The sequence below is a fragment of the Callithrix jacchus genome, chromosome 11 (genome assembly GCF_049354715.1).
Source record: "Callithrix jacchus isolate 240 chromosome 11, calJac240_pri, whole genome shotgun sequence".
Lineage (NCBI taxonomy): Eukaryota > Metazoa > Chordata > Mammalia > Primates > Cebidae > Callithrix > Callithrix jacchus.
Genome location: NC_133512.1, coordinates 98402671 through 98421673, shown reverse-complemented (window position 1 = coordinate 98421673; position 19003 = coordinate 98402671). Strand labels below are relative to the sequence as shown.

General features: G+C 45.4%; 2 non-coding genes across 2 annotated transcripts; both read right to left on the bottom strand.

The window, feature by feature from the left end:
• Positions 1–557: 557 nt before the first annotated feature.
• TRNAC-GCA (transfer RNA cysteine (anticodon GCA)) lies at positions 558–629 on the bottom strand. Its single transcript has one exon. It is a non-coding gene; the product is annotated as a tRNA-Cys (tRNA).
• A 15319-nt stretch (positions 630–15948) lies between these two features.
• On the bottom strand, positions 15949–16020 carry TRNAC-GCA (transfer RNA cysteine (anticodon GCA)). Its single transcript has one exon. It is a non-coding gene; the product is annotated as a tRNA-Cys (tRNA).
• Between the last annotated feature and the right edge of the window lie 2983 nt (positions 16021–19003).

Below are 19003 nucleotides of genomic sequence, written 5' to 3'. Positions count from 1 at the left end.
TTTAGTTTTATAATTAAAACACCTACAAGTTAGGCATTAATGTGATGTTATGGTCGGTGAACTGAGGTGTACTTACATATTTGCTGATTTCCCTGTTTAACATTTCTTTTGTATCTCAGTTTCCCTATCTGGGATCATTTAAATTTTTTCTAAAGTACATATTTTGGAATTTTCCTTAATAAGGATCTGTTGGTGGTAATCTTTCTCAGCTCTTTTCTATTCTTGAACAATAGTTTTGCAGGTAACAGAATTCTGACCTGCAATTCCTCTTATTGAATGTGTTACTGCACTGTCTTCTGGCCAGCAGTGAGTGATCTCATATTTCTCTAAAGGACCTAAAGGACCTAGTTCTCAGCCACAGCCAGAAGATCAAAGTATATATTGTAAAGCCCAAGGATCAGGTGAGGGGTTAGTGGGACGATCAGAGGAGTAGGAGCTGAGAGAAACGCAGCAACTCAGTGGGGGAGGCATCCTCTGATTCTTCAGCCTTTGCAGGGAGACTCAGAAACGGGACAATAAACTAGGACTCCTTTACCACCTTTCATGTTTAAAATGCCAGGGGGCACCCAGATTTGAACTGGGGACCTCTTGATCTGCAGTCAAATGCTCTACCCCTGAGCTATACCCCCAGTTATGCTAGTAAGGTCTAATTAACAACCTTTCCCTGTGCAGCCTCACCTAGACCTGCAGTCCTAGATTCCACTTCAGGATGATGTGCTGCCAGCTCATCACCCTGTCTTACAGGTCCCTTCTCCCACAGCTCTGCCACCTCTCCACTCTCAGTTCCTTGGTAAGCACAGGGATCTGGGGAGCAGTCCCACGACAGCTGGAAGGCTCTCTAGTGACATCTGTATTGTGGGTTTTGTGCCAAGCACCTGCAAACAGACACTCAAAATGCCCAATGGTTTGGCCAAGTCCACAACACTTCAAAGATAGAACCCACATTTTGTGGCTACTGGATTATAGCTCTCTCCATAGAGCTGTGCTCTAGGATGCAGGCTGACCCTCTCTCCTGTTGCTCCAGATCTCCACGAAGTCAACCCTTTCATCTGCCAAGATGTGCCCTCTGAAGAAATAATTGAAGAAATGATTTTCTGAGTTCCACATCCATCCTTCTGTGCTCTATTCCGTGACACTGGGTCGGGAACTCTGCAAACCACACTCCCGCTTGGGCAGCCAGCTTCCTGGCCATCCTGCCATAGGATTGTAGAGGGACTGGAAGGTCGGAGCAGGGAGAAGCTCCTTGCTGACTGCTTTGGGTTCCTGTCAGTGGTCCCTGGTTGTGGCAGTGACAGTTCATCCCAGAAACAGCAATGCAGCTTAGTCTCACGAGACCAGCATTACTAGGCCTCTGCAGACGTGAACGCCTCCTGAGAGGTCTGGGTCCCTGAGCCACAGATATTCCCCAAGCCTCTCTGATTTTAACAACTTCAGACTCCTCTATTTGTTCCCCAGCCCCAGGGTGGCAGCAGCTTCTTGAAGGTACTAACTCTGTGATACTTAGTCTTCAGCTCTATCCTGTCGATTCTCTAATTCCTGTTACCCGCCCCAAAAGAACATGCTGAAGTTCTAACTCCCGGAATGTGACTTTATTTGGAAATAGGTGACTACAGATGTAATTAGTTAAGGTGAGTAATACCGGAGGAGGGAGGACGCTTGGTCCAGTATCATCACTGTCCTTAGGAGAGAAGATGGAAGAGCTTGGGGTGACATATCTACAAGCCATCGAATGCCAGGAATTGCCAATGAGCACCAGAGGCGAGGAAGGGGCCAGGGAGGACTGTCCCCTTGAACTTTCAGAGACAGCACGGCCCTGCCAACACCTTGAATGTGGACTTCCGGAAATTGTGAGATAGGACGTTTCTGTTGTTGGAAGACCCGCACTTCGTGGTGCTTTGTTAGGGAAGCGCTAGAAAACTAAAACACGCCTCGACAGTTATGTTGAATTCTCTCTGCTAAAATAACTGGTACAGTTTTGTCTCATAGCTGGACCCTGAGTGATACAGAAATAGCTACTGGTGGGGCACCAGGAAACATGCCTTCAAAGAGGGTACTGGGGATGGACTTGGTCTTGTCCTTGGTCTTTAAGGCAGTGCTGAGCACCTGGTTGGACCCTGACTTGCAGGGATGGCCGGCGGAGGAAGGCCAGCAAGGCACTGTTTCATGAGCTCGTCAGCTTCCTTCCACGAGGGGAATAGACCATGGTCTCTACTCAAGCAAACTCTATTTTGTCCGTTCAGTTCAAGGAAGAACATGAATTATTCCAAGGGCCACCTGGAGTTGAACCAGGGACCTCTTGATCTGCAGTCCAATGCTCTGCCACTGAGCTAGAACTGAGAAAAGGATGTAAGTTGTACTTTCTTACAGTTCCACACGTAGGTACAGGTGCTCATTCCGACTCAACAGAGTGGCCGGTCCTGTTCAGCTGTAAGTGGATCTCCTTATTCCATAACTGCTTTCTTCCAGAAAGAAGCCATCATTTCCTGACATCAGCTTGGAAGCCCGCTAGAGGTTCTGTATGAGACAACGACGTCTGTAGCTGGCTTGGCACACGGGCAGAAGAGGAGGCCCAGAGGGAAGGCGCTGCGTGCAGAGCAAGGATCTGAACTTTCCTTGCCAGCTTTTCGGTTGAGATCACTTTCTAATAACCCCAGTGTGGGACCAAGACCACCTCTCTGACTTCTCCTTCAAGTTCCACATTTGCTTAAGGCAGTCGAACTTTAAAACAGTTTTTTAGCTTTTTGCTTCACACACCCTGCCCCTTACAAAGCAGGTTCACTGTGCACTGGTTACCACTTCAGCCCACTGCATCTCAGGCTGCACTCTGACCGAATCCTCGCGGTGTTGTTTTGCCAGCCAGAAACGTCTGTGGCCAGTGGTGCCTTTGCCTGGGTTCTGCTCTGGCCTTCTGGGCTTGTTCCACCCACTCAGCCTGTCAGGCTGCGCCCATCTCACTCTACTGGCCTGGATGCCTGCCAAGGGCAAGCCAGGCATGAAGTGGCAAGGGGTCTGTGAGTGACCATGGGGTGTGGCCACTGTGCACAGCCAGACATGCTGGCGGGGCGGGGCAAGGCGGGGCAGGCAACTCACGGCACTGGCATGGATGCTGGATCCTTGCAGGGCTGCGGCTGGACCAGGGTGCCATAAGCAGCGTTCACAGCTCACACCAGAAAATGCAGTGGTGCCTGGAAGCTTGGAGATACCAGAAACCACAGAGCCCTGAAGAGGGTGTCACAGCTCTGGCCCAGGGAGCTCCTAGGTGTGGGGCTACAGCTCTTCTCCTCTCTCTTCTCTCCTTCTTGTCACCCGCAATGTGGTGAGCAAGGGGTATGTTTCAGCCCTGTTTGTGTTACAGTTCTTTCAGCACCCCCATTCGGTGGGTACTGAGTTCTTGTCCTGTGTCCAGGAATAATAAGGTACACGGACAAGTGGAAGGTGAGCAAGACAAGAGGAGCTTTATTGAATAATAGAACAGCTCAGAGAAGACCCACAGTCAGTAGCTCCTCTCCTTAGCCACGGTGTCCTGACCAGCGTTCAGCTTTCAGCAGAGAGAGTAGTTCCTCTCTGCAGCTGGTTGTCCCGTCATCTCTGGCCAAGTCTGGGGCTTTTTATGGGCTTAAGAGGGGAGGAAGTGCATGCTGATTGGTCCATGGGTGGCCATGGGTGGGCCCAGAAAAAGCATCGTAAGTACCCACTCTTGTCTGTGGGACTGACAGCTCAGTCTCCAGGCTTCAGGCCCTTCCCTGCTTAAAGGTAGGGCTTCACTCGGGACCTGCCCCTTTCTGCCCAGGAACCTGTCTGCCTCCTGCCACTGTTTGTGGCACCCAGGCTGTTCATCCTGAGGGGCCCCTGCAGGCCAGAGCTGAGCTGCCCTTGGCCGCCCTTCAGCCTTCCTCCTGTGCTTGTTGGTGCCCAAAGTCTGGTGGGGGCCAAGGTGGCAGGGGGCTGGTGTGTCAGCCCTGTCCTGAGTGTGTGCCTACCTGGTCAGTTTATGGCAGTGCTTAAGCTTGGCTTCAACTTTGCTGTGTGACTGAAGTGGGTGTTGCCAGTGAAGAGAAGCCAGATGGTGGTATCAGGCACTTTGAAGCCTACAGGGCAGTAGGGGGGGCCTTCCTGGGTCCCTAAGAGAGCAGAGATGCCTGGGTCTGCAGCTACGGCCTGGGTGGCTGCAGCTGTGCCTAGGAGGGTGGGGCTCTTGCCTGCTTCTGGCCCTCTAGAGCATAGGGATGCCCAGGTCTGCAGCCATGGTTTGGTGGCTGCAGTTGCCCCTGGGGAGCTCCCACCAGCTCTGTGGAGAACAGCGCTACCCCAGGCCCCCCTCCACCTCAGGGAACATTTCTGCCCACCTCTCTGTTCCCACCTGCACTACTGTCCTGCCAGTGGGTGACTCAGCCTGGTCCCATTGTGGCAGCTCCCAGGGCAGCAGGCTCTGGAGGGCTCCCAAGGACGGGCTTTGGGGACTGCTTACCTCCTCTCTGTGTTTTCCCCACAGTGGCAGTGAGTAAGGTGCAGGTGACCAGGCACATTGTCAATAAGCAGTAACATTTTAAAAGGAATCAATCTATCTGAGCAGTAGGTCTCGACAATGGGCTTTAAATATTCAATAAGCCATGCTGTAAGCAGATGTACTCTTATCTAGGCTTTGTTATTCAATTTCTAGAGCACAGGCAGTGCATATTGTTAGCCTCACTCTTAACAGCTCTAGGATTTTCAGAATGGTAAACGAGCATTGACTTCAACTTAAATTGCCAACTGCATCAGCCCCTAACAAGAGAGTCAGCTCGTCCTTTGAAGCTTTTAAGCCAGGCATTGACTTCTCTCTAGGTATGAAAGTCTGAGATGGCATGTTCTAATAGAAAAGCATTTCATCTACATTGAAAACCTGTTGTTTATGCAGCCACCTTACTCAGTGATCTCAGCTAGATCTTTCGGATTACTTGGTGCAGCTTCTCCATGAGCACTTGCTGCTTCAACTTGTCTTCTTGTGTTCCTTAAACCTCATGAACCAACTTTGCTAGCCTCAAGATTTTCTTCTAAAGCCCCTCACCTCTCTCAGCCTTCATAGAACTGAAGAGGGTTAGGGCCTTGCTCTGGATTAAACTTTGGCTTAAAAGGATCTTACAGCTGGTTTGATCACTAGGTCTGCAATTCCTCTTTTCTCTACATCCTCCTGTCTTTTGCCTGTGAACAATAAGCTTACACTTATGTCCATGGGGTTCCAAAGATCCAAGCTTGTCATTTTCCTCCTGAAAGAGCTCCGGTGCACTCAGAAGAATCAATCCCACATTATAGTTCTTACAGCCATTATCAAAACAGCAGCCTCTTGGGCTCCCAAGACATTCATTTAGCACTTAACACAATCAACCACAATGATAACTTGATTGGTTGTGATGCCAATTTATGTCATGGACTACTAGCATCCCATTATTTCCCACTGGCAAGGGGCTACACATTGCACTCAAGCCAAGAATACAAACAAACCAATTCTCTAAACCCATGGTGTGAATCTATCTATTGATTGATACCACATCACTTCTGGCATCAATTCTGTACCAATCAGGATCCAATAGGAAGACAGAAACCACATGGCAACTTAAACAGGAAAAGGCTAATATATGGAAATAGTAACTCTCACAGGGGATTGGAATAATGAGGGACATTGAGTAGTAAGGGGCAAAGAGAACTCTAAAGAATATAGGAAGAGCAGATATACGGAGTAAACCCTATCCTAGGGATCCCAAGGGAGGAACAGATCTGGAAGAATCCCACCCCCACTGCAGGCTGAGATTCAAATCCTATTGAAAGGGAGGTGGCCATGGCTTACCGAGTGGAGAAGTCACTAAGATGCCACAGCAGCTGGGTTCAAGGGGAATCCCCTCCTTAGGGTGTTGCAGGCAACGGTCCACAGGGAGATGCTGCACTTGCAATACTCACTGGGAAACTGCTTTGTGAAGTTCTTGGGGAAACAAACCATGAGAAAGCACTGCCCTGAGAACTTGCTGCAAAGCTGCCTGAAAGCTGCTGAGGGAGGCATTCACAAGGAAGGGCCATGCAGCAGCACTCCAGAGAAAGCAGTCAGATGCTGCTGGCTCAGTGTACTGTGGGAGCCCAGAGCTGCAGAGGCTGCACACTGCAGGAGCTTCCAAACAGACTGCACCACAACCGGGGATACAAACCCTTTCCTTCCCCAGCATCCCTCTTGTGCCCTCCACTGACGAAGCAGAACGTTGTGCCGCTGACTAGGGAGAAATAGTTAGGGTCCCACTCCATTATCTCAGAGCAAGCAATGAGGGATGCATTTGGAGCTGCGAGACAATACCTTGATACCTGGCACAGGAGAGAGCCTAACAGGTTTTCAGCTCTCATCCTAGGGAAGGACAACAATTCTACCTGTCCCAGGGCCCCAAACCAGCAGGTTGGCCCAGCTGGAGTTGCTGGTGCTGGGCACTAAGGCTAGGTTCCCCAGAAACAGAGCTTGAGCCAACAGGGGCTTCTGTGTTGGGACCAGAGATCCCTCCTCTGCAGGTCAACCCCAGGCCCTAATGGGCAGCTTTCCCTGAGGTAGACCCACCTGCAGTGAGTCTGCTCTTTGGCCCTTCTGTGCACCTATGCTCCCCACCTGGATATCCATCAGGCCACCAAAGTTATTCTCCCACCTTTCAAAAATACTTTTTATTTTATAGAAAGCTACATAGAATAATTTAAGAATCACCAATATGCTTAACACCCAGAAGTGGTAACTGCTCTCATATTAGAATTGGCTCATGATTTTAAGGTAGCAAAACATCAACAACACAGGCATGTCGCCTGCAACATCCTCCTTCCCCAGCCCACTCCCATTCCTCCCCTCCCCAAAGACAATGATTATCATGAATTTAGGCTGCACCCTTCCACTTTCCACTCGGTTTATTTTTTAAAAATTTTGAGATAACTGAATATTCACATGTAGTTGTAAGAAATGGAGGGATACTGTGTATTTTTCAGCTAATTTCCTCCAATGGTATAATTTTGAATAACTAGTGTACAGTATCACCAGCAGGAAACTGACACTGATGGGGGCCCCCACCAATCTTATTCAGACGTCATCAGATGTACATGCACCCGTGTGTTTTAGTTCTTTGGAATTTTATAACCTACGTAGACTTGTGTGGCCACCACCTCAGTCAGCCTATAGATCAATTCTCTCCCAAGACTCCCTCATGCCACCCTTTTACAGCCACAGCTGCCTTCCCTCCTTATCCCTTCCTAGTCCCTGGCAACCTCTAATTCATTCCCACCTCTATAGTTTAATGATTTCAGGATTGTTATGCGCATGAAACCATACAATATATAACCTGCTGAGACTGGCATTTTTCACTCAGCATAAATCCCTGGAGATCTATCCAAGTTGTTGTGTGTTAAAATTTGAAAACTTTATGAATTCTGGATACAAGTCCCATTTTAAAAATACTTTTACATTTATATATGAGAATATATAAACAATAGTCGGTGTTTTCTGTGTATGTTTAAACAACCCACATGGGATAATGCTGAATATATAGTTCCGTATCTTAAATTCTTTTACACGTAACTCTGTCTTTTTTAGAGCTATCTGGTCACTTTTTCAGCTGTTGAATGTGGAGCAGTCATGAAGTGATAATCAAAGTTACTTCATTTACTCCTCACTGTCCCTTTAAACTTTCTCAGTGAAATAAACTTTTGTCAGAGACTTCAGTGATCACTCTTAGGTAGCAGAAAGTCCCATGGTTGCGATATTAATTCGGTCCTTAAAATGTTCAGTCCCATTGAATAACTGATACTCAGAAATTGATTGCAGCGTCTATGTTCTGCTAGAAGTGGAAGAGTTGAGATATGTTCCTTCCTCTCCCTGTCCCCACCAGCATTCATCCCTAGTATCTAGGATGGAGAGATGGGGAAGGGGGAGGACAGGAAAAGGAGAATGAGAAAGTCCTTACTTGACTGGCACTGTAATAAGATAGATTTGTTTTTCTGGGCTTGGCAAGTGTTTAAAATGACTCCCTGGGCATTTCCATGGAATTCTTCAGAGGGCTCCACTGGGATCATCTGATTGCCTCTGTGACCTGGCAACACACCTCTCTTGGGCTGACATTTCTACCTGCACCTCTGGCTTTCTGGGTTCCTGTCACACAGATTCTCTGTTGGGGTCCATGACCCATCCTCTTGGGCAGGGTTTAACATAGCTTCTGAGTAACTCTCTTGCCTGGCCTGCAGGAAGAGCTCCTCCTGTGCCTTTGGTCCCCAGTGCATGCTGGTGATGCAGGCCCATTTCGAAGAGCTGTATTACACTCTCCATCCGCAGGGCAGCCGCCTCTGCTCAGCTTTGTGCCCTCCGTTGTCTGTGCTGGATTCTGCTCCATCGCAAACCCTGACTCCAGGGCACGTGGACCCAGTCCTGTGAGCTGAGACTCCTTGAAGCTCCTTCACTAGGCTTGAGTTAGGGCAAAACACCCTCTAACTCTTTCCCCTTGAGAAGAGTAGAAAAACGTGTTCCTCACCCACACTCTCTAATCTCCAACAAACTGACCCTCTTATATGCTCCAGGTAGGAAGCCATTTGGTTATCAGACACGACTTGGAATTTTCCACATGGTGCTGTCTCATGCCTCCTTTTGGTATTTGATACCTATTTTATCTTGGACCCTCAGCTTAAACTTTTAACTGAATAATTTAAAAAATGACATGATAAGAGTCCAGAAAGTGTTACTCCTTTATTCCACTCTTAATGGACCAAGGATATTTCTTTTTTTTTTTTTTAATTAACAATAATGCTGAAGGAACATTTGTGCACATCTCCTGATAAACTTATTCTAGAGTTTCTCAGATGTGCCTAGAAGTGAAATTCCTGAATTGTATGCATACTTTTAAGTATATTCTTATAGGTCTATATTTTTATATATTTCTTTGCTGTTTTTATCACCAAAATTTTCTCTGTAGTGTACCAATTTACCAATTTTACACTAAAAGATATATAAATCTTAAACACAGCCCTGAATGTGTGTCCATCTGTACACTTTTATAAATTCCAGTTTTAGCTGACAGTCCTGCTAAGCTACTTTAGCAAGAACCCCCACACTGTGGATATCGGAGCGCTCCCAATGTCTGGTCAAGTTCCTCCTCCTTCACCGTCGTCTAGGTGGTGATGTCTGAATTCCTGACCTGTCTTCAGCAAGTTCCTCCTCCTTCACCGTCGTCTAGGTGGTGATGTCTGAATTCCTGGCCTATCTTCAGCAAGTTCCTCCTCCTTCACCGTCGTCTAGGTGGTGATGTCTGAATTCCTGGCCTATGTTCAGCAAGAATTCTGTGAGGCAGGTTTAGCCAGAATTCCCCTTATTCCTGATGTTACTTCTTAGTAATTTTCCATCCATTGACCCTTCAGCCTGCTCCTTGGCTATAAGTACTTACTTCCCCATGCTGTATTTAGAGTTGAGCCCAGTCTGTCTTCCCCACTGCAAGACTCAGCTGCAGTGGTCTCTATACCTATTGCAATGGCTTCCCCACTGTGCTTTCACAAGTATCATTGAATGATTTCTTTAACAGTGTGTGTGTGTGTGTGTGTGTGTGTGTGTCTGTGTGTGTGTATTCTGTATATTCTCCCAAAAGTTTGACTTTATATATCAGGTCTTTAATTCATCAGTTTTTTTGTCTGTTTGTTTTTTGTTTTAAGATGGAGTTTTGCTCTTGTTGCCTAGGCTGGAGTGCAGTGGTATGATCCTGGCCTACTCCAACCTCCTCCTCCTCCTCCTCCTCCTGGGTTCAAGCAATTCTCCTGCCTCAGCCTCCTGAGTAGCTGGGATTACAGGCCTCCGCCACCATGCCTGGCTAATGTTTTTTTTGTGTTTTTGGTAGAGATGGGCTTTTGTCATGTTGGCCAGGCTGGTCTCGAACTCCTGATCTCAGGTGATCCACCTGCCTCAGCCTCCCTAAGTGCTGGGATTACAGGCGTGAACCACCATGCCTGGCCTCATCTGTATTTTTTTTTAAATGAAGTGAGGTAGGAATCATATTATGCTTTTATTTAGGAGACAATTAGTCCAGCACCATTTATTGTATAGTCCACCATTTCCCCACTGATTGGTGACACCATCCCGGTCTTCCATTCTGAGGCTGCCCTTCATCTGGAGCAACACTGTCCCATAGAAATACAATGCAAGCCGCAAATGTCAGCCATATCTCTAATTTATAGTTTCAAGTAGACACATTAATAAAAACAAATTATTGAAATTAATTTTAATGCTATATTCCATTTAACCCAGGCATCTAAAATATTATTATTATAACATGTAAACAATATAAAAAGTTAACAAGCTATTTTACATTCTTTTGTGCTGTATTGAAAATCTGATGTGAGCGTGAAGAACATTTTCATGTTTTCTGACTGTGCAGGATCTTTGAGTGCATCACTGTATATTGGGAACTTCTTCCTTATAAGACCAGCATCCTCAAAATAGAAGCTAGAAAACTCATTCTCCAGGCACCCATGAGTTTGTGGAATAGGCCTGGGCTTCAATGATGGGATGTACCCTTTTAAGGCCTGGAAAGGGAGGGGCAGGGTCCATTTGGCTTGAGAAAACGGTATTGTTTTCCAGGTTTTAGGGCTTGAGTTTCTGGTGTCTGGAATGCAGACTGTGTCATCTGGTGCGAGGTGGCACCTGCATTGTTATTTCTTCAGTGGGCCAGTTCTGCAGAGTGTTTTGGGACATTTTTCCTGAAAGGTTAGCCTGGAGACTCATTTTCCACAACTCTACCTTGTGAGAGAGATGCTTTTAATAAACTTATTGCTTAATCTAGGTTCTGTTGCTGGTCCCCAAAGGTCCTGATGAACACAGTGAGTGAAATCTTGAAGTGCCACCTGGTCGGCACTTAAGAGTTCTGAGAAATGAATCTCCAGGAGGTGTGAATTAAAGTCATGCTTTTCAGTCGATCTGTGGTGAAAACCCAGCTTTATTTTTACTTTCTTAAAATCTGTCATGGATCCACACTGGTCCATCAGACTTGCAGACTTTGCGACCCGCCATACCCACAGAGTTGGCCAATGGCAGATTGTTATAGACTTTCTCAGCATTTACTCTCCATTTCTTTTATTTATTTATTTTATTTTATTTGAGACAGTTTAGCTCTTGTTACCCAGGTTGGAGTGCAATGGCACAATCTCAGCTCATCGTAACCTCTGCCTTCTGGGTTCAAGCAATTCTCCTGCCTCAGCCTCCCAAGTAGCTGGGACTACAGGCACACGCCACCAAGCTAATTTTTGTATTTTTAGTAGAGACGGGATTTCACCATGTTGACCAGGATGGTGTCGATCTCTTGACCTCGTGATCCACCCACCTCGGCCTCCCGAAGTGCTGGGATTATAGGCATGAGCCACCGCGCCCGGCCTACTCTCCATTTCTGAATCTCTCCCATCACATACCAGTAACAAAGAGTTCACGAACTGGCTTCAGTTCATGGACCACACTTTGAGTAGCACTAAGCTGGAAGGCATGCTGACCATGAATTCCTCTGGCATCCAGGGATGACTTTATCACTCTGTTAAGTTAGTTATGCAAGCTCTTTGTAGAAGTACCTTTTCCAAACCAGTGGAAGAATCATGCACTAGCAGTTAGGAGCTGCATTCAGCTGCTAGTAACCAACTGTAAATGAGAGTGACTACTGTGCTAAGAGGTGCAGGCTCGCTCACTAGAGCACACCTTGCATTTCTAATACAAAGACAAGAAGCTCCTCAGGGAACTTATAGGCAGAGGAGCAGCAGAAGTGCATGGTCCCCTGAGCTCTCCTTATCCTATAGAGATGTGGACTTGGGCCAGGCAGATCTGGGTGCACCATAGGATGTGGAACAGTAGAAGGACTTTCCTCCTACACCACTCTGCATTATTACAGGGAAGCTGAGAAGGCGGTGGGAACACCTATTTGACTCTCTAACAATGGTCAAGGAAATGGCCTTGGTAGAAAAACCTTTTTCATGACGAACTCAGACCTATTGAGCTAGGTTCGTTGTAGGCTGTTGATGGATAAAAGGGATGAGCTTTCAAAATCATCTGGATTTGTCTGTCCTTGGAGGTTTCAACAAGATAGCAATTTGTATCTTTCATTCCTAAAGGATGTGTGGAGATGTATTAGTCTGTTCTCACACTGCTGTAAGGACATACCTGAGACTGGGTAATTTATGAAGAAAAGAGGTTTAATTGAATTGACTCACAGTTCCACAGGTTGTGCAGGAATCATGGCTGGGGAGGCCTCAGGAAACCTACAATTATGGTAGAAGTTGAAGAGGAAGCAGGCACATCTTCACATGGCCAGAGCAGGAGGAAGAGAGTGAAGAGGGAAGTGCTACATGCTTGTAAATAACCAGACCTCATGAGATTAGCAAGGGGGAAGACGGCAGCCATGATCCAATCACTTCCCACCAGGCCCCTCTTCCAACACTGAGACTTCCAATTTGACATGGAATTTTGGTGGGGATACAGAACCAAACACGAATTCCACCCCTGAACCCTTCCAAATCTCATCTTTCTCACATTTCAAAACACAATCATGCCTTTTTAATAATCTCCCAAAGTCTTAACTCATTCCAACATTAGCTCAAAAGTCCAAGTTCAAAGTCTCATCTGAGAAAAGGTAAGTCTTTTCCCTATGAACCTATGAAAGAAAAAAAAAAAAACAAGTTAGTTATTTCCAAGATACAGTGGGGGTACAGGCAATGGGTAAATGCTTCTATTCTAAAAGGGAGAAATTGGCCAAAATGAAAGGCTATAGGCCCCATGCAAGACCAAAATCCAGCAGGGCAGTCATTAAAATTTAAAGATCCAAAAGTATCTTTTGACTCCACTTCTCACATCCAGGTCACATTGATGCAGGGAGTGAGCCAAGGCAGCTCTGACCCATGACTCTGTAGGGAACAGACCCCATGACTGCTTTCATAGACTGGCATTGAGTGCTATGCCTGAGGCTTTTCCAGGTACATAGTGCAAGATGTTGATGGGTCTACCATTCCGGGGCCTGGAAGGATGGTAGCCCTCTTCCCACAGCTTCACCAGGCAGTGCCCCAGCGGGGACTCTGTGTGGGGGATCCAACCTCACAGTTACGTGTTTACCTTCAGCACTGCCCTAGTAGAGGTTCTCTATGAAGGCTCCACCCTTGCGGCAGACTTCTTCCTGGACATCTAGGAATTTCCATACATCCTCTGAAATCCAGGTGGAGGTTCCAAGCCTTACCTCCTGCCCTCTGCACACCCACAAGCTTAACACCATGTGGAAGCCACCAAAGCTTCTTATGGCTTGCACCCTCTGGAGCAGCAACCTGAGATGTTTCTGGGGCCCTTTTAGTTACAGCTGGAGCTGTAGCAATTGGGAAGCAAGTGCCATGTTCCAAGGCTGCACAGAGTACCAGGGCCCTGGGCCTGGCTCATTATATCATTTTTCCCTCCTAGGCTTCTGGGCCTGTGATGGGAGGGACTGCAATGAAGGTCTCTGGATTGCCTTGGAGGCATTTCCTCATTGTCTTGACTATTAACACTTGGCTCTTCTTTACTTATGCAAATTTCTGCAGGTGGCTTGGATCCCTCCCCAGATAATGGGTTTTTCTTTTCTACCACATGGTCAGGCTGCAAATTTTCCAAACTTTCATGCTTTGCTTTTTTTTTTAATACAAGTTCCAATTTCAGACCATCTCTTTGTGAACACATATGATATGCTGTTAGAAGCAGCCAGGTTACATCTTTATGCTTTGCTGCTTAGAAATTTCTTCTGCCAGGTAGCCTAAATAATCTCTCTCAAGCTCAAAGTTCCACAGATCCCTAGAGCAGGGGCACAATGCCATGGACTCTTGGCTAAAGCAAAGCAACAGTGACATTTACTCCAGTTCTCAGTAAGTTCCTCATCTTTATCTGAGACCACCTAAGCCTGGACTTCACTGTTCATATCACTCTCACCATTTTGGTCACAATCACTCAACAAATCTCTAGGAAGTTCCAAACTTTCTCTCTTCCTCTGAGCCCTCTGAACTGTTCCAACCTCTGCCCATTACCCAGTTCCAAAGTCGCCTCCACATTTTCAGGTATCTTTACACCAATGCCCTACTTCTACCAATGCCCTACAGTACCAATTTACTGTATTAGTCTGTTTTCACGCTGCTATAAAGACATACCTGAGACTGGGTAATTTATGAAGAAAAGAGGTTGAAGTAAAGAGGTTTAGTTGACTCAGTTCCACAGACGGTACAGGAAACATGGCTGGGGAGGCCTTAGAAAACTTACAATCATGGTAGAAATTAAAGGGGAAGCAGGCACATCTTCACATGGCCAGAAGAGGAGAAAGAGTAAAGGAGGAAGTGCTACACACCTTTAAACGACCAGCAATAATGAGAACTCACTATCATGAGAATAACGGGGATGTCTGCCCCCATGATCCAATCACTTCCCAGCAGGCCCCTTCTCCAACACTGAGGATTACAATATGACATGAGATTTGGGTGGTGACATAGAGCCAAACCATATCAGGAGGTGAGCAGGCCAGGGCTGGCAAGTTACTTGTGTGTGTTTTTTTTTTTGCGATTATTTTTATTTTTCTTTCTTTTTTTTTTTTTTATTGTACTTTAGGTTCTGGGGTACATGTGCAGATCATGCAGGGTTGTTGCATAAGTACTTACGTGGCAAGGTGGTTTGCTGCCTCCATCCCCTTTCATCTATATCTGACATTTCTCCCCATGTTATCCCTCCCCTACCTCCCCATCCCCTGCTGTCCCTCTCTTAGCACCCCCCAACAGACCCCAGAGTGTGATGCTCCCCTCCTTGTGTCCATGTGTTCTCATTGTTCAAGACCCGCCTATGAGTGAGAACATGTGGTGTCTTTAGAGACACAGGCTCCTATTATCTCACTGGTCAGCCTTCCTTAAAATGTGGATCCCATCCTCAAAGTTGACTCATGGTCCAAGGTGATAGCTTGTGCTCCAGCCATCACATGTATGTTATAAGTAGGAAGCTGAAGTAAAGGCAAAAGGGGCACGTGACACGTTTGTCCTTCTCTTCAATTTTCCCAGAAGTCTTGACTGTTTCTTATCCCTCATGTGGTTGCCAACCCTAGCCAAAGACAGCCCAGGATTGTGGTCTCTGAGCTGAGAACATAACCACTCAGTATGAATTCTGGGTTCTATTACTAAGAAGGAGAAGAGAATGAATATTGGGTACTTAACTAGGAGCCTCCTCTGAGACACATACACACGCACGCACACACACATGTGTAGCACTGTTTCTGCATTTTTGGTAAAAGGGATAAAATACAGCAAATATTCAGGGTTGCTATGTTGCATCATTCCAGGGTACTGTGTAGTTGGTAAAGTTACGTAATGTCTAACCTGTGTGGCTGAACACGGTTGTCCTGGCAGTCACCATCATCTGTCCAGTGTTCCATCTATTAAGACCTCTCATATTAATGCCTTCTGTTCTTCAGAGCTAATAAAGTATTTTTATCCATTGGTGAATTGGCCTGTTTTCCCTCTGCAGGAGGAAAGGAGACATTTTGAATTCCACACTAAGAGCGTCTCCTAACCTAGGCTCTTGGGAATCATTATTTACCACCTCTCCTGACGTTTGACTCTGGCCTTCTCATACTGGCTTTACCAGTTAGAGTTTTATTGTGTCTTTTATTGTAAGTTGGCTTGACTCCTTTTTTTTTAAGCAAGCTTGGTATAAACAAATAAAATCTGGATGGTAATAATTAGATACAAGGGAAACAGAAGAAACCAAGGGCAACCTCCCTCTACCCCTCCAGGAAATGATTACGGCTGAGGAGGTAAAAATGAAATGTATGAAAAGTGTCACAAGAGAAACACTTCAGTCTTTGCCACTGCTTGGAAAATTTGGTTCCTTAAGGCTGGCCTACCGGATGACAAGGAAATATACTCTAGTTGTCCAGTGTAAAAGGGTAGTGACAAAGGGGGCACCTGGATTTGAACCAGGGACCTCTTGATCTGCAGTCAAATGCTCTACCCCTGAGCTACACCCCCCAGGTACTCATCTGCTTTAAATAAAGATATATTAATAATCACAGTCATTCACAAGCTACGCCCCGGCCACTCTGTCTCCCAGGAGCTACAGGTGTGGAGTTACGTAATGCACAACAGAGCGGCTCTTCTGCACAACCCCCTCAGCACCTGGCCAATGAAGCTACAGTCTTAGCTTTTTGGGAAAAGGAGGGTGGTGGGGCTAAATCCAGATGTTGACATAACTTGAGAGCCTGGGTTTGTGCACTGGGCCTGATCGTTCTGGAATGCAAAGAGCCCCCACTTGACAGTAATGGATGTTCCAGTATTGAACCATCCATGCATTTCTGTTTTAAGTCCTTCTTGGTTATGTGGGATGGTATTATTGGATAAGGTTTTCTACTATTTTGTCTAGATTTCTCTGAAGTGAGATTGGCCTATAACTTTCTTTATCGTATATGCTCTTGTAATTTATTTTTTCTATCAGGATTATGTGAATTTCCTAGAATGATCTGGAGCGATTTGTGTAGCGTTCTATACTCTGGAACATTATATATAATGCATGAATTACCTATTCCTAACTACAGATTAGCAGAAACTTGCCTGTAAGCCTCTGGGTGTGGTGCCTTTTGTGAGGAAGAGATCCTTAATATTTTAAATGAATTTTGTCATTATCGGTCTATTTAACTTCTGCTTCATCTTAGGTCACTTTTAGTAATTCATTTTCACTTAGAAATGTAATAAAGTTGTGCAAAGTATTATAGTATTTTTTCTTTCTTTCTTTCTTTCTCTTATTTTTTTTTTTTTTCTTGAGATGGACTTTTTTCACCCAGGTTGGAGTTCAATGAGGCGATCTTGGCTCACTGTAACTTCAAGCAATTCTCCTGCCTCAGGCTCCCGAGTAGCTCGGATTGCAGGCATGCACCAGTATGCCTGGCTAATTTTTGTATTTTTAGTAGAGACGGAATTTAGCCATGTTGGCCAGGCTGGTCTCAAACTCCTGATCTCAGGTGATCCACCTGCCTCGGCCTTCCAAAGTGGTGGGATTACAGACATGAGCCATGGAGCCCGGCCCATAGTATTCTGTTATAATCTGAAATTTTATTTAGGTATTTCATTTTCTGTTCTTGTGTCAGTTTGCTGAGAATGATGTTCTCCAGATTCATCCATGTCCCTACAAAGGACACAAACTCATCTCTTTTGATTGCTGCATAATATTCCATGGTGTATATGTGCCACATTTTCTCAGTCCAGTCTATCATCGATGGGCATTTGGGTTGGTTCCAGGTCTTTGCTATTGTAAACAGTGCTGCAATGAACATTCGTGTGCATGTGTCCTTATAGTAGAATGATTTATAGTCCTTTGGATATATACCCAGTAATGGGATTGCTGGGCTAAATGGAGTTTCTATTTCTAGGTCTTTGAGGACTCACCACACTGTCTTCCACAATGGTTGAACTAATTTACACTCCCACCAGCAGTGTAGAAGTATTCCTATGTCTCCACATCCTCTCCAGCATCTGTTGTCTCCAGATTTTTTAATGATCGCCATTCTAACTGGCGTGAGGTGGTATCTCAATGTGGTTTTGATTTGCATCTCTCTAATGACCAGTGATGATGAGCATTTTTTCATATGATTGTTGGCCTCATGTATGTCTTCTTTTGTAAAGTGTCTGTTCATATCCTTTGCCCATTTTTGAATGGGCTTGTTTGTTTTTTTCCTGTAAATCTGTTTGAGTTCTTTGTAAATTCTGGATATCAGCCCTTTGTCAGATGGGTAAACTGCAAAAATTTTTTCCCATTCTGTTTGTTGCCGATTCACACTAGTGACTGTTTCTTTTGCCGTGCAGAAGCTGTGGAGTTTGATTAGGTCCCATTTGTCTATTTTGGCTTTTGTTGCCAATGCTTTTGGTGTTTTGGTCATGAAGTTCTTGCCTACTCCTATGTCCTGAACGGTTTTGCCTAGATTTTCTTCTAGGGTTTTTATGGCGCCAGGTCTTATGTTTAAGTCTTTAATCCATCTGGAGTTAATTTTAGTGTAAGGTGTCAGGAAGGGGTCCAGTTTCTGCTTTCTGCACATGGCTAGCCAGTTTTCCTGACACCATTTATTAAACAGGGAATCCTTTCCCCATTGCTTGTTTTTGTCAGGTTTATCCAAGATTGTATGGTTGTAGATATGTTGTGCTGCCTCTGATGCCTCTGTTCTGTTCCATTGGTCTATATCTCTGTTTTGTTACCAGTACCATGCTGTTTTGATTACTGTAGCCTTGTAGTATAGTTTGAAGTCCGGTAGTGTGATGCCTCCTGCTGTGTTCTTTTTGCTTAGAATTGACTTGGTTATGTGGGCTCTGTTTTGGTTCTGTGTGAAGTTCCAGGTAGTTTTTTCCAGTTCTGTGTGGAAAGTCAATGGTAGCTTGATGGGGATAGCATTGGGTCTGTGAATTACTTTGGGTAGTATGGCCATTTTCATGATATTGATTCTTCCTAACCATGAACATGGAATGTTTCTCCATCTGTTTGTGTCCTCTCTTATTTTGTTGAGCAGTGGTTTGTAGTTTTCCTTGAAGAGGTCCCTTACGTTCCTTGTAAGTTGTATTCGTAGGTATTTTATTCTCTTTGTAGCAATTGTGAATGGCAGTTAATTCTTGATTTGGCTCTCTTTAAGTCTGTTATTGGTGTAGAGGAATGCTTGTGATTTTCGCACATTGACTTTATATCCTGAGACTTTGCTGAAGTTGCTTATCAGTTTCAGGAGTTTTTGGGCTGAGGTAATGGGGTCTTCTAGATATACTATCATGTCGTCTGCAAATAGAGACAATTTGGCTTCCCCCTTTCCTATTTGAATACCCTTTATTTCTTTTTCTTGCCTGATTGCTCTGGCTATAACTTCCAGTACTATATTGAATAGGAGTGGTGAAAGAAGGCATCCTTGTCTAGTGCTTCCAGTTTTTGCCCATTCACTATGATATTGGCTGTTGGTTTTCATAAATAGCTTTTATTATTTTG